The 13580-nt window shown below is 45.4% G+C and overlaps 1 long non-coding RNA gene across 3 annotated transcripts in view; it reads right to left on the bottom strand.

Annotated features, from left to right (window-relative positions):
- LOC122205363 overlaps positions 1-13580 on the bottom strand; it is a 34980-nt gene that overhangs the window by 5955 nt on the left and 15445 nt on the right. Inside the window, exons 2-3 of one of the 3 annotated variants that reach the window (XR_006196021.1) lie at positions 11989-12104; positions 8565-11476 (exon numbers count right to left, since the gene is read on the bottom strand). This is a non-coding gene — a long non-coding RNA (uncharacterized LOC122205363). Of the gene's footprint in view, positions 1-8564; positions 11477-11976; positions 12105-13580 lie in introns of those variants that run through there. The other 2 variants (XR_006196022.1, XR_006196020.1) reach the window with 2 other exon arrangements.

Raw genomic sequence — 13580 nt, forward strand, 5'->3', positions numbered from 1 at the left:
TCCCCTTGTTTGATTCACACAACTGCTCTCTGACCTTCAAATTACCAAAGAGGAAACCAATGGGGAATACCATGGCTCAGGAAATGAAATGACTTGCCCAAGGGCACACAGTTAGTCAGTGACAAAACCAGTAGGGCAAACCCAGTTCTGACTCCAAAGTTCTAAGTCTTAACTACCATGTAATAAACTTTCTAGCCCTAAGCATTTTCTACCATGAGTTCCGATTCGTTGTGTCTTTGTCTTACTTAGATCCCCTCTTGAACTGCAGATGTCTGAGAATAAATTATTTCAGACCTTTTCTTAATAACTGTTGAATAAAAGAATCAATACAAGCCGTAAACTATGGCCCTAGGTTTAAGGGCAGACATGCTCCCTGAACATCCTGGATTCTTTCATACCCCCTAACCCTAAAACACCCTTTGGGACCAGACTTCATCCTTTTCAGTGCATAGATATTTGTGAAAATTCTGTTCATGATTATCTTGGTTTCAGAGATGAAAAAAAGGGCAAATGCCAGTTTGTTAATGAACTGCAGGTACCTTAATGAGAAACCAGTGTACCAAGTAGTCATTGCTGATTCAAGCATAAAGATTTTAGTTCTTAGGACAATAAAGCTACTTTTCTTCCACGAGATAAAGCGGTGCAAGGGGGTTGGGCTGCTGCTTCTTAAGACTTGTGCAGGTGTTGGGTTGTGACCTGCCTCAAATGCTGACTTTCCCCAGGTGTCCAGGAGGACCCCGTCAGTGTCTGGTCCATGAAGAGTTATGACCATTGCATCTGATACCAGCCACATCAACCCTGAAGGAAGCTGTCTGAAGGCCAGGAGTGGGAAATTAAGGGGGTGGAGGGGCTGAGGCCACTATTTCCTTTGATTCAACTGCATGTCCCAAATAGGTTTGTTTCCTTTTCTTGAGAGCTGAGTTCTCTGTCCCATTTGCCCATATGGTTAGCCTGGGAAGGACTGGAATCAGCCTTTTTCTTTCCTGCCTTGAATTCCTCTAGCCAACTCAGAGACTGACCTCCAGACTCATATGAATTAAACTCTGGTTTGCTCTTCAGAATATCCTTGTTACATTAATTTAGGGAGCATAATAAATCTGGAGTGAGGTATGTTTGCTGCAAATGCTAATTTGCTCGATGAGAATATCAATTAGATCTCTGAGGCATAGAAATTATGGCTGTTAAAGATCTCAAAGGTCATTCTTAGCTTGCTCCCAAGTAAGAGGATGAGTAGTTATCTGCTGGAGAGGTCTGGAGTAGAATAGTAAAGGTACAAATATATAATTCCAATGAGGTGTCAGTGCTGTGCTTGAGATCAAAAAGTCAGGAGTTTCACAGATCCCAGAAACCCATCTATAGATCCTACAGTGATGGTAACAGTAATAATAATAATAATAATAATAATAATAATAATAATAATAATGAAGAACAACAACAAAGAGAGAGGGAAGCTAACCACAAAAGACTCTTAATGATGGAGAAAAAACTGAGGGTTGGCGGAGGGAGGAGGGTGGGGATGGGGTAAATGGGTGATGGGTATTAAGGAAGGCACTTGTGATGAGCACTGGGTATTATATGTAAATGATGAATCACTCAGTTCTAACCCCTGAAACCAATATTACACTCTATGCTAACTAATTAGAATTTAACTAAAGATTTGAGGGGCGGGGTGGGGGGGGGGGGAGGGAAGAACAGTAACAACAATCCAAGGAATGGTAGCTTCTACTTCTAGAGCAATTACTATTCATTACATTCAAGTATTCATGCATTTAATCCTCACAACAGCTCTGCGACACAGGCACTATTCTTACTCTCATTTTACAGGTGAGGAAACTGAGTCCTAGAGAATTTAAAAGAGTAAGTTTCCCGGCTTCTACTTCTGGCCCAACTGGAGTAACAGGGATCAGATTTACTCTCCCTCTTGAAATAACTGAAAAACCAAATGACAGCTCTCCAGACTTTGGGTATCTGTGAATGGAAGGACAGTGAGCCCCGAGGGACAGGAAACAAATGAGGCAAAAGCTGCAGGCATGCTCCAGCTCACTGCCTGGGGAGTTTCCAGTCCACAGTGCTGAAACGGGGAATCCAGCAGAGCCCAGCACATTCTTGAGCCCAGGACAGAGCACCAGGAGTCCAAGGAAGTCAAGGTGGCTCGGGTGTGCAAGGTAGAGCACCAGAGAGAGGAGAGCTTCACCGGCAGAGAACTCTGGACCTCTGCAAAGGGTCACTTGCAAGTATTCAGTTCACTGATCACTGCCTGTGTGTGAAGAAACTGAGTCTTAGAAAAGACCCCAGAGAACAGGAGGAAGCATTGCCTGCTGAGAGTTCACCCGGCACGGTGACTAGTTCCTGATCCCTACAGCCAGTGTGGGAAACTCTCAGCACATGTAGGGGCGGTTAGAGGGCCAGGAAGGGTATTGCCTTGGTAGTGGGGAAAATTCACTAGAGTAAATACCGCTCTTGTCTTAGCAAAGCTTAAAAGGAAGCCCTGGAAGGATCAAACTGCTTCCACATCCCAGAAAACACACCTCAAAGATACATTTTAGAGATACGTAACTGTGGCTGGGCCAGAGAAGATGTTTAAGCGGATGGACTAAGTGTGCAAAAAGTTTAAAAAATATATATACACCTTTATCATTTGTGGTAGTAAGCGTACCAAATTAAAACGGGATCTATTCAAATTTGTTTGTTTGTTTGATACAACAATGTCCAGCACACAATGAGGTAAAATTTATGATGTCTGGCATCCAGTAATAACCAGCCGCCCAAGAGCAGCAAAATAAGGAGAAAAATCAATCACGTGTGACCCAGAAATGACATCGATGATAGAATTAGCAGATAAGGACATGAAAACAGCCATTATAACTTTATTCCATATGTTCTAAAAGCCAGAGGAAGGGTCAGACATATTGAATAGATCCAAGGAAGATATTTTGAAAAACCAAAATACCCCAAATGAGGTTCTAGAGATGAAAACCACCATGTCAGAGGTAAAAATACATCAGATGGGATTCACGGGAAGTTAGACGTCAGCCATTAGTGAATTTGGTGACACAGCAATAGAAACTATTTGACACTAAACAAAGAAAATGTAACCTGATCTGCAGGATAGAAAGCAGGTCGCTGGTTCCCTGGAGGTGAGGGCTTGGGGAGGTGGGAGGGGCACTGGGAAACTTGGGGGGATGGGTGTGTTCATCATCATCTCGGCTGCTGCGGTGATGGTTTCACATGTGTTTATGTGTGTCAAATCTCATAAAATTGTAGCTTTGAACATGTGTAGCTTATTGTATGTCAATCACGCCTGCATAAATCTGTTACAAAACAAGTTTCCAAAGGTCATGCGGCTAGTACATTGCAGCCTGGCTCGGGTAGCTCAGCTACTTTCTACTGCAAGGTATCTACTGCTATTCCCATTTTATGGATGAAAGAGAGTCGAAGGGATTATGGGCCTTCTCCAAGACCACACAGAGGGTAAGTGACAGAGCTAGGATTTATATCCATGTCTGGCTGACTCCAGATCAAGTGTTCCTTTTGTTTCACGGTCCACGTTTCTGCTGTTGACTTGAAGTCAGCAGACCCTACGCACACAGCCTCTGCTCTCCCACGCGTCTCTAGGTCACCTCCTCCTCGCTCTGCACCTCTTCCTCCACGTACAAAGCCCACCCTGGACTCCCAGTCCTCACCCATGGATCATTACTCAGCTGCCTATTTTCTGTACCTGGAAACATGGGAACAAATCAATTTGTAAATGCCTGGACCAGAGCAGGGCTGAGTAATTGCCAATGCATCTTTGTGAAAGCAAGAGCTTGCTGGGCACTTGGAAGGCAGCCCCTGCCTGTTTTAAAGAAGTAGGCACTCTGAATGCAGACAGACAGACGAGCATGCGTGCAGCACGTAGCATCTAGGGAGCCCCTTCCCCTCTCCCATCTCCTTACGTTCACGGCAGAATGAACATCTGACCACTTTGTCAGCAGACGCATGAACTTTATACAGTCAGAGCTGTTAGAAATGAACCCTAGAACCTAACCACCTGGGTTGTACCTGGGGGGGCGGGGTCCATTACAAGAGAGGGTCCAGTAGAAGCCAGATGGCTGCTATCAAACCTTATGCATGGGGTGGAGGCCCGCCCTGACGACTTCTGAGGTCCCTTCCCAGGCAGGCAGTGTGTAACAGGAATGCTAAGCTTACACTCAGAACGTGGTTGCTATTATATGTGAGGTTGAGGGTGAGAAAGGATCTCTGTCCTGTTTCCTGCCCTGCCCCTGTCCTGACTGACTCAGCACTTCCTGACCACTGGATTGTCTCTACCTGTCTGGAGCAAAGCTTTAATCACCATGTAAAAAATGTTTTGGTTATAACTGAGAAAAGAAGCTACTCTGTATTCTCCAACCGTGTACCTCTGAGTGGTTATGAGATACAGGGCAGAGCAGGACACGCCTCTCCTGTTACTCTAAGGATACATTTAATAGAAATCTGAATTGTGTGAACTAGAAGTGTGGCGATATAAAACATATTCATTAAGCTTTCATACTGCCCGCGAAATTTGAAATGATGCAAATTCCCATAAATTGAAAGAAAAAAAAAAAAAAGCACCGTGGAAAGAATGATTTCCAAACTGGAAAGGGACTGGGATGAGTTGTATTTCGGGTTTCTTGGAATTTTGATCCATGGCTGGTAAACTAAAGTACCCATTTTCCTTGCCCAGGATTTGGGTCCTGAATCACATGTAAGATCTTCAGGAACCCTGTCCCTTGCACTGCCCTGTTACACGTGAGAAGCTAAGGCCAACATCAAGCCAGCTCGAATAAGATGTTGTGTATTTTCCAGAATATGGGAGAACTTGGTTTCCAGAGTAGCACGGCCCAATAGAAATATAATGTGAACATTGTATGTAATTATACTTTTTCTGGTAGTCATATTAAAAGAAGTTAAAAGAAATAGGTGAAGTGAATTTTAATGAGATATTTTATTTTACCCAATATACTCAGGATGTTATTTCAACATGCAACCAGTAGAAAAATTCTTTTTGAGATACTTTACCTTCTTTCTTTTGTCCTAAATTCTCAAAATCCTGTGTGTATTTCATACTTAGAGCACATCTCAACTCAGAATGGCCACATGTGGCTGATGGCTTCCATATTGCACAATGCGGGGCTAGAGTATTTATGGGCATGGTCAGGGCACTAAAGAAGTTTAGTTGGTGAGGGGCATAGTTGCAGGGGATGGTGCCTTCCAGGAAACAGTGTGTTAACTGCCCCCCTTTTTTTTTTAATTTCTTTTGTGTTTATTCATTTTTGAGACAGAGACAGAGCGCGAGCAGCGGAGGGGCAGAGACAGAGGGAGACACAGAATTGGAAGCAGGCTCCAGGCTCTGAGCTGTCAGCACAGAGCCTGATGCGGGGCTTGAACCCACAATCTGTGAGATCATGACCTGAGCTGAAGTTGGACCCTTAACCAACTGAGCCACCCAGGTCCTCCTTGACTATCTCTTTAATGATGCTCTAGAATGCTCTCCCATTCTGGCAGCCATCGTATCATAATTACTACATTTTAAGTCTTTTCCCACCATGTGGTCTGCCCCAAACTCCAGTTTTCAAAGGCATCTCCTCGCACAAGGAGACTGAGAATCATTGGATATATTACACAAGCCGCAAGTCAGTTAACTTTTTTTTTTAACAATAAACCCCCCATCTGTAGAATGGTGATAGGCAAGAATAAAAAGGATAAAAGAAGACAGCTGATGTGAGCGGTACAATTTGATTTTATTGTGAATGGTTACAATCATATTCCTTGGCTTTATTGCTGAGTGTATGCTTGCGTATAATTTCATCTTTCATCGGAACTTCAAAGCAGGTATTTGAACTTAAAGCAACCAAAACATACCTTAACAAACAACTAAGCCAAAGGAAAAAAAATCCACAATTGACTACATATATTTGTTGAACCTCCAAGAAACCAGATCCAAATATTAAAAAAAAAAAAAATTACTGTTTTTTTTTTTTTGAGAGAGAGAGAGAGAGAGAGAGAGAGAGAGAGAGACAGAGTGCAAGTGGGGGAGAAGCAGAGAGAGAGGGAGACACAGAATCTGAAGCTGGCTCCAGGCTCTGAGCTGTCAGCACAGAGCCTGATTGGGGGCTTGAACTAACGGACTGTGAGATCATGACTTAAGCCGAAGGCGGATGCTTAACCAACTGAGCCACCCAGGCGCCCCAAACCCAAGTATTTTTTAAAAGCTTAACCGAGAATTGAACCAATCCCTGCAAAACAATAACAGCACTAAAACAAAAGACCCCATAAGTCATTTCCGATAGTCTGATGGTTTCCCGTCCCTCCTCTCTGCTGCGGACCCCAGTCACAGACCCTGGGCCAGGTTCTGTACGTTCACCACAAGGCTCCTTGGAGGCATGAAAAAACACTATGGTTCTGGTGGAGGGGTGAGGCATCAGCCAAGTAATCATTATTAGCTTATCATGTGGATGCAAATGCGCATTTGGGGCTTGTGTGTTTATTTCTCAGAATGTGCAAAAAGGAATAATTTCAGAGGAATTTCTAAGCTGCCAGGGCAGGGCAGTCTGTCCTTAGGCAATTATCACAATATGCTCAGGTATGTTGACTGAGAACTTACTTAAAAGAAGACGCTCCAAGTGAGAATCCATTCAGCAGCCTGTTCCACTCTGTCCTGCTCAGAATCAGATTATTTCCTTCCCATGTGAATGATAGGTTATTATTATGTACCCAGGAGAATATTTGAGGCTATGGAACATGGATGTTGGACAATATTTCACTCAATGCAATTTAATGAAGAGCAACCAGAATGGTTATGCTCAATCTCCTTTGCATAAACAACTAACAGCATGTCGAAGCACTACTTTCTTAAGGATTATCCTAGGTACAATTTTTATGGGCTTTGGGGGGGGGGGGGAGATGCCTGGTTCATACATTAGTTTTTCTCCTTACACTGTATCTTAGTTTTTCTTTCTTTCTTTTTTTTATTTATTTTTGAGACAGAGAGAGTGTAGCAGGGGAGGGACAGAGAGAGAGGCAGACACAGAATCTGACACAGGCTCCAGGCTCTGAGCTGTCAGCACAAAACCCGATGCGGGCTCGAACTCACGGACCATGAGATCATAACCTGGGCCGAAGTCGGACACTAACTGACTGAGACACCCAGGCGTCCTGTATCTTAGTTTTTCTATCAGTAAAATAGGATAATCACGGCTGCCCAAAAAGAGCTAAATTGAAGTCATGTAAGTAACTTCTTGGCACACAGAAGGTGCTCAATAAATACTTTTCCTTTCTAGTTGCCAAGGCAGAATTCCCCTCCCTAACTGATCTTTCAAGTAATTGTTGGGTATTTTCCAACTGGCACTGCAGATGATAGAATTTATTGACCCTATATAAGTCATGACCAACTTTAAGTTATAGCAGCCCTCGAAATGCTTTCCCCAGGCTGGTGTCCAATAACCAGACTAGGGGAGTTTCTGTTCTCGGCCCCAGATTGGTATGATACTATCAGTGGTAAGATACTATCCGTTCCCGTGACTGTAATGTCAGTGTGTTCTTAGAGGCTGAACAATCAATCAGAAAATAATGAGGAATTAATGGGACCTGTGTGTGAAGATGCAGGCATATTACTAATTAACTCCTTGGAATTAAAATTCTAGAAGTAGAATGGTTGGTTATGAGGGGCTGCACATTTAAAAGACTTTTAGAACGTGTGACAATGAGCTTAAGAATATTCCACCAGCAGTGGATGAAAGTGCTCCCTTCCTCACAACCTCATTACAACCAAGTATTGCCATTTTTGTGCTTCCTAATATGAAACATAAAATGGCATAGTGTTTAATTTGTAAGGCTTTGTTGGACGTTTTTTCCATGTGTTTATTGGCCATTTGTGTTTATTCTTTTCTGTTTGTGTTTTTAGCCTAAGGTCCTCTGAGGTTAAGTTTTTCCTTATTGGTTTATAAAGGATCTTTGTAATATAGATAGATTAGCTCTTTATCATATCTATAACAACTGTTTGCTTTTTCCCCAGTGTGTTATTTGCCTTCTAAGGTTTACTATTCTGTTTTTTCAAAATTGCCTAAAAAGTAATGAGCAAACATTTATCCATCCAATAAACATTTGCTGAATGCCAGCTATATGCCAGGCTCTGTGCCAGGCATTGGCATTATAAGTGAAAAAGCTCAAATCTCTGCCCTCGAAGAGATAAGAGTCTGGTGGAAAATGGACTTTTTTTTAAGTGCCATGAGCACAGTGTGATAGTTGCTATGGCCAAAGGTAATACTGGTGTCCCTGGGTGCAGAGTGAGGGCATCCTAACCAGTTGGGAGGGGAGGAAAGGATTAAGGGAATGCTTCATGGAGGTGGTGGCATTAGAGCTGAGTCTCGGGGCGCCTGGGTGGCTCAGTTGGTTAAGTGTCCTACTTCTGTTCAGGTCATGATCTCACGGTTTGTGGGTTCGAGCCCTACATCGGACTCTGCTGACAGCTCACAGCCTGGAGCCTGCTTTGGATTCTGTGTCTCCCTCTCTCTCTCTCTGCCCCCTCCCCTGGTCACGGTCTGTCTGTCTCTCTCTCTCAAAAATAAATAAACATTAAACAAAATTAAAAAAAATAAAAAGCTGGGTTATTTCAATAGTAAGAAGGGTGGAAGAGAGAATTAGAAATTTCAGGCAAAGGATGTGGCTTTTCAGCTTGAAAGAAGTATTCAGAAGTAAGGCTGGGAAAGAAAATGGAGCCCAATGTGGCAGGAGGGAGTCCCTAGCGATTTGACAGGCAAGCACTGAATGCTTTAGGAGGATGACGCTGGCAGCAGACATGGATAGCCTGGGAACCAAGAGACTAGTTAAGAGCTCACTGCAACATTCAGGCTGCTCTGGGTGGTGGCGGTGGGGACGGAGAAGAGGGATTGCAGGGCCATTATAAAGGTCAAGGGACCTGAGGGATTCAGGTATGGGGTATGGTGATGCTCTTAGAGAATCAGTTTAGGGAACTGGACAGTTGTTCCTGGAATCCAAGGTCAGACTGAGCCTTCAAACCATGGGACATCTTAACTAGCAGAGCCCTTAGCATTCAGCGTGGTAGACTGTACGTGGCTACAAATTCTTTGACATTCTTCCCATTGACAGGTGGCAACTGTGTGTCCTCCACTTGAATCTGGCCGGGCTCTGTGGCTACTGGGCCAATAGTCCACCACACCACCGTGCCAGCTTCTGAACTCAGGCCTTACGACTCTGACAGCTTCTTCTTCTCATCTGTTGGATGAGAACAACTTTTGGGGCCCCAGCAGCCCCATGGAGAAGCACACATGGAGCAGTATGAAGTCCTTGGTCAACAGCCCCACCCGAGTTCCCAGCCGACAGCCAGCGCCAACTTGCCAACCATGCGAGTGAACCATCTTGGAAGTGGATCCTTCAGCCTCCATGGAGCTTCTTCAGCTGAAAATGCCTGGAGCAGAGATGAGGTGTACCTTACGAGTCTCCCAGATTGCGGATGCGCGGGCAAAATAAATGATTGCTGTTTGTTTAAGCTGCTGAACTTTTGAGCGGACTATCACACAGCAATAGACAGAGGAAAGAAAAAAGCATCTACCAGACAGGTGGCAAGCTAGGGCCAGAGAGCCAAATTTGGGCCATTGCCTTTTTGTTAATAAAATGTTATTGGAACACAGCAATGCCCGCTTGTTCACATATTGCCTTTTTCTGCGGTTGTGCGTCATTGGAAGAGCTGAGTCGTTGGGAACCCCATGGCGCACGAAGCACAAAATATTGACTATCTGGCCCTCTGCAAAGAAAGTTTGCCAAACCCTCAACTAGTATGTCCGAAAGAGGCCCAAGGAAGAGAAGTCACTGCTCAAAGTCTACATTCAAGTTAGGGGCAGAATCAAGACAAAGACCCAGGATTTTTAAATCTCAGTTCTGTGCTATTTACATCATTCCACTAGGATTTATTAAGCATCTACTCCATAGTAGGTGCCGAGCTACTAGGGTGAGGATGATAGGTGTCACAGCTGCTCCCCCAAAGCACATAACCGGTGCAGAAGAGTAAAGAAATGGCCATCTAGAAAAATCTATAGTAGAGAGGAGCACGGCATGTGAGAGAAGGCAGAGCAAGCAAGCACTTTCATTCCTGCTATGGTGTCTGGGAAGAGTTCCTGCGTGTCTTCCCAGCATCTGCTCCCCTGACTTTTTATGTCAGCACCTTAGGTTTCCCTTAAGAAGCCATTGCCATCCTGCCAATTCATGTGGTTTGAGTGGAGCTGAACTTTCCTTTCAGCTCCAGGCCCGGCCACTGTGCTTTGCTCCGAAATGTCTAGAAGACACAGCTGCCAATGTGATCCCACCCTCAGTCTTATGCTGGATGTTCTAGGACAAAGAGGAGTGCTTTCCTGGAGAGGCTATGCTGGCAGCCCATCCACCTGGAGCCACAGGGACTGTCTCTGCCGCCATATTGGGCGGGCCTGGCCAAGATCGAAGCCCCTGAAGAGGAAAGCAGAACCGGGAGCTGGAGAAAGATTCCTTAGCTATAACTCTGGGCGCTTTCATCAATGCTCAGAAATATCTTTTTTTTCTGGAACCACACAGACTCTGCCATTGTAACTGAACAATTCCAGCGGATATCGTTTTTTTCCCCTAGGCAACCACCACCCAGCCCACCTCTGAACCCTTCCCTTCCCCACGTCATCTCGGGGTGCCTGCTCTCTGCAGCCCCAGCCTCCATCTAGGAGTGCAAATTTCAGAACCAAGAGTGCCAAAGGCACGTCTGAGAGGAGCGGAGCCAACTTTGATAATGAATTCCTGAGCACTGTGTGAGCCATTCCGTGGTTATTCGAAATCCCATTCAATTTTTTTTTTCTCTGGTGATAATAAGTGCACTGTTTCTGGTATTGTGTCTGTCAGCCACTAGATGACAGAGGTATTTCCAGACAGGATCTCCATAGACTTGTGGCTCTGGGAATGATGCCAGGGGGGTCCTGGCAGTGCAGGGTGACACATGCGTGCGAGCTTGGAGGAGCTAGAAACAGGAGATCCGCTGCCCTCAGAGGACCTGGCTGAGGTCTGGACCCCATTGTTTTGAGAGATTCTGGCTTCAGAAGGCCTTTTCTTTCCTTTTGAAGTGGGGACTGCCCTCGAATGGGCATCTCCTATACAGGCAGTGGAGCAGATCTGGGTTGGCTCAGATCTTGGACCTCCAGCACCAGCTGCTTCAGAGTTTCATGGAGAGCTTTTGAAAAGTCCAGGTGCCCGTCCCCATCCTCTGCAAGATTCTGAGTCAGTAGGTAAGGGGTAAGCAATCCTGAAGTTGGCAAATCTTTCTGATTCTAGGGGCAGCATGTTGAGAACCATAGGTATGAGATGTTCAGAGGCCAGAGTCTGACTCTTCCCTCTTCTCGAAGGCCTCTCATTAGTCCCCCAAGGTGTCTCTCCTCCTGGCGTCTCTAGATCCTTCCCAGAGTTACTTTCATGTGATCAGAGGCTGTTGGGAATAATAGTTAAAACCAGCCTTATAACTTTCCCTTTAAGGAAACCACCTGAGAACCAGACATGTTTCCCAAGATAGTGTTACAAGATCAGGGCTTAACCTGGGTGCAAACCAGAGAGGCTGAACAGGGGAAACTCTTCTGTGTCTCATCTCACTCTGAATTATGGGGGTGGGTGCTATCTTCCAATTAGCTCACTCAGCCTCCCAAAGCCGACTCAGCAGCAGCCTGTTCTCCATCCTGATAGGTGGGAAGGAGCTGCCCACTGACGGAGGAGAGAAGAGGGGCTTCTTTCGGATCCCCCCCTCCTGTGTATATGCTTTGGGCCATCAGAGGCCACTTGGAACTTAACGGGTAGGTCACCGGCCTCCAGTGTCTATAAATAAATTTCCGTTCCCTTCCCCGGGGTTGCGGTAAATCTGGATGGTGAGTACTGGCTCTACCTCCAGCCCACCTTCCTCCCTCTGCCCCTGCCCTCAGTATTCCATATACCCACACAACCGCTCACTTAGAATCAGCTCTTTCCAGTCCGGTGTGTCAGCAAGAGTGAGTGATGGAGCCCACAGGCCATTGTTCAGGGGAGGATGGTGGTGAGTCATGGTGAGAGACTCTTCTCAGACGGTGCTGGAAGACAGAATGATAACACCCTTTGGACCGGCCTCTTAAAATAGAACAGCTGGAGTCTGTGACCATGGGAGGAGAAGTGGTAAGATTCCAGTGTACTGGATGCTTGGGTGCTCTGCCCAGTCAGGTTACCTTCCTTGCAAGACCCTGGCTCCTGGTCTGCCCCTGGGTAATTGGAGAGTGTTGCCGCAGGCCATTTGAGGCGGGGCTTCCAAGACTTGGTGGCCGCAGAAATTTTCGGGATTCCATAGAAACCAAGGACACACCCTACCCAACCTTCATATACACATTTATGTAAAATGGTTCCTATAGTTTCCGGGATTCATGGAACACTCATTCATGGTCTTCTGGCAAAGAGCTACTGGTCTATGGGTTCTATTTGTTCACTAAATCTATGAAACACTCTTCTTCCAAATTCTTCTCTCCATACCTTCCATAACACCAAACTTTGTTTTGGTTTGGTCTGGTTGTCTTTTACTCACAAACATTTACGGGACGGCTCCAGCAGCTTATGGGAAGGGCCGTATTCCTGGGAGGGGGAAGAGAGGAGGGGCTTGCACCTGGGATGTCGGCAAGAAGGGTGCAGACATTGCAGACTCAGGGGCACTGAGGGGCTGACTGGTCAAGGTTGGCCATTCCAAGCCCAGTGGCTTTCCCCACTTTCCACCCTTCTCCCTGGGATGTAGTAAGTCCCAGGGGTGAGTCACCATATGTCTAAGGCAGCCCGGGCAATGTCATCCCTCATCGTGAGTGTTTCTGGCCCCAGTTCTGGCCAAAGAGGTCAGAGGGGAGGTGTGCTTGGGGCCCTCCCTTCCTAGAAAAAAGGCAGAGCCTCTGAACGAAAAACCTTGTTGCTTGTGCCAGTTCTTTCTTCAGTGAGATGTTGGTTTGAGGACTTATATATAATTGCTATGGCCATAGTGTGACCTTGAGATGATGCGTGAAAATGGAAAAAGCCAAAAAACAGAAAACAAAACAAAACAAAACAAAAACCCTAGCAACTTAGGAAGGAGGAGCTGTAAGTTAGGAAGAGACTGGGCTCTTGAAGGATTTCATTGATCTTTGACCTGCCCTGGATTCTCGGACTCCTAGTCTTATGAAGTACAGTAGTGTCTGCTTTATTTAAGCCACAGCTGGATGGGTTTCCCGTTATTTGTAGCCAAAAAGCATTCTGAAGGGCTGCAAGTGAACAGTCGCAGGTCTTTAACAGGTCCTGGTCCACCATTAGGGCTCAGAGAAAGAGGGGATCTACTCTAGCTGGAGGTGAAGGATGGATTGAGGAAAGCTGGAAGGAGGTAACAACCTTGGGCCAGGCCAAAAAGATTACCTCTCCTTTCTCTTTCATTAGATTAGATTGTGATTACTGGTGCCTAACACAGGCACGTGCTCAATAAATATTTGTTGAATGAACACATAAATATGTATATGAGCGAATGGGTAATTCAATTTTTAAATGTTTATTTATTTTTGAGAGAG

The sequence above is a fragment of the Panthera leo genome, chromosome D4, assembly GCF_018350215.1.
Source record: "Panthera leo isolate Ple1 chromosome D4, P.leo_Ple1_pat1.1, whole genome shotgun sequence".
NCBI lineage: Eukaryota > Metazoa > Chordata > Mammalia > Carnivora > Felidae > Panthera > Panthera leo.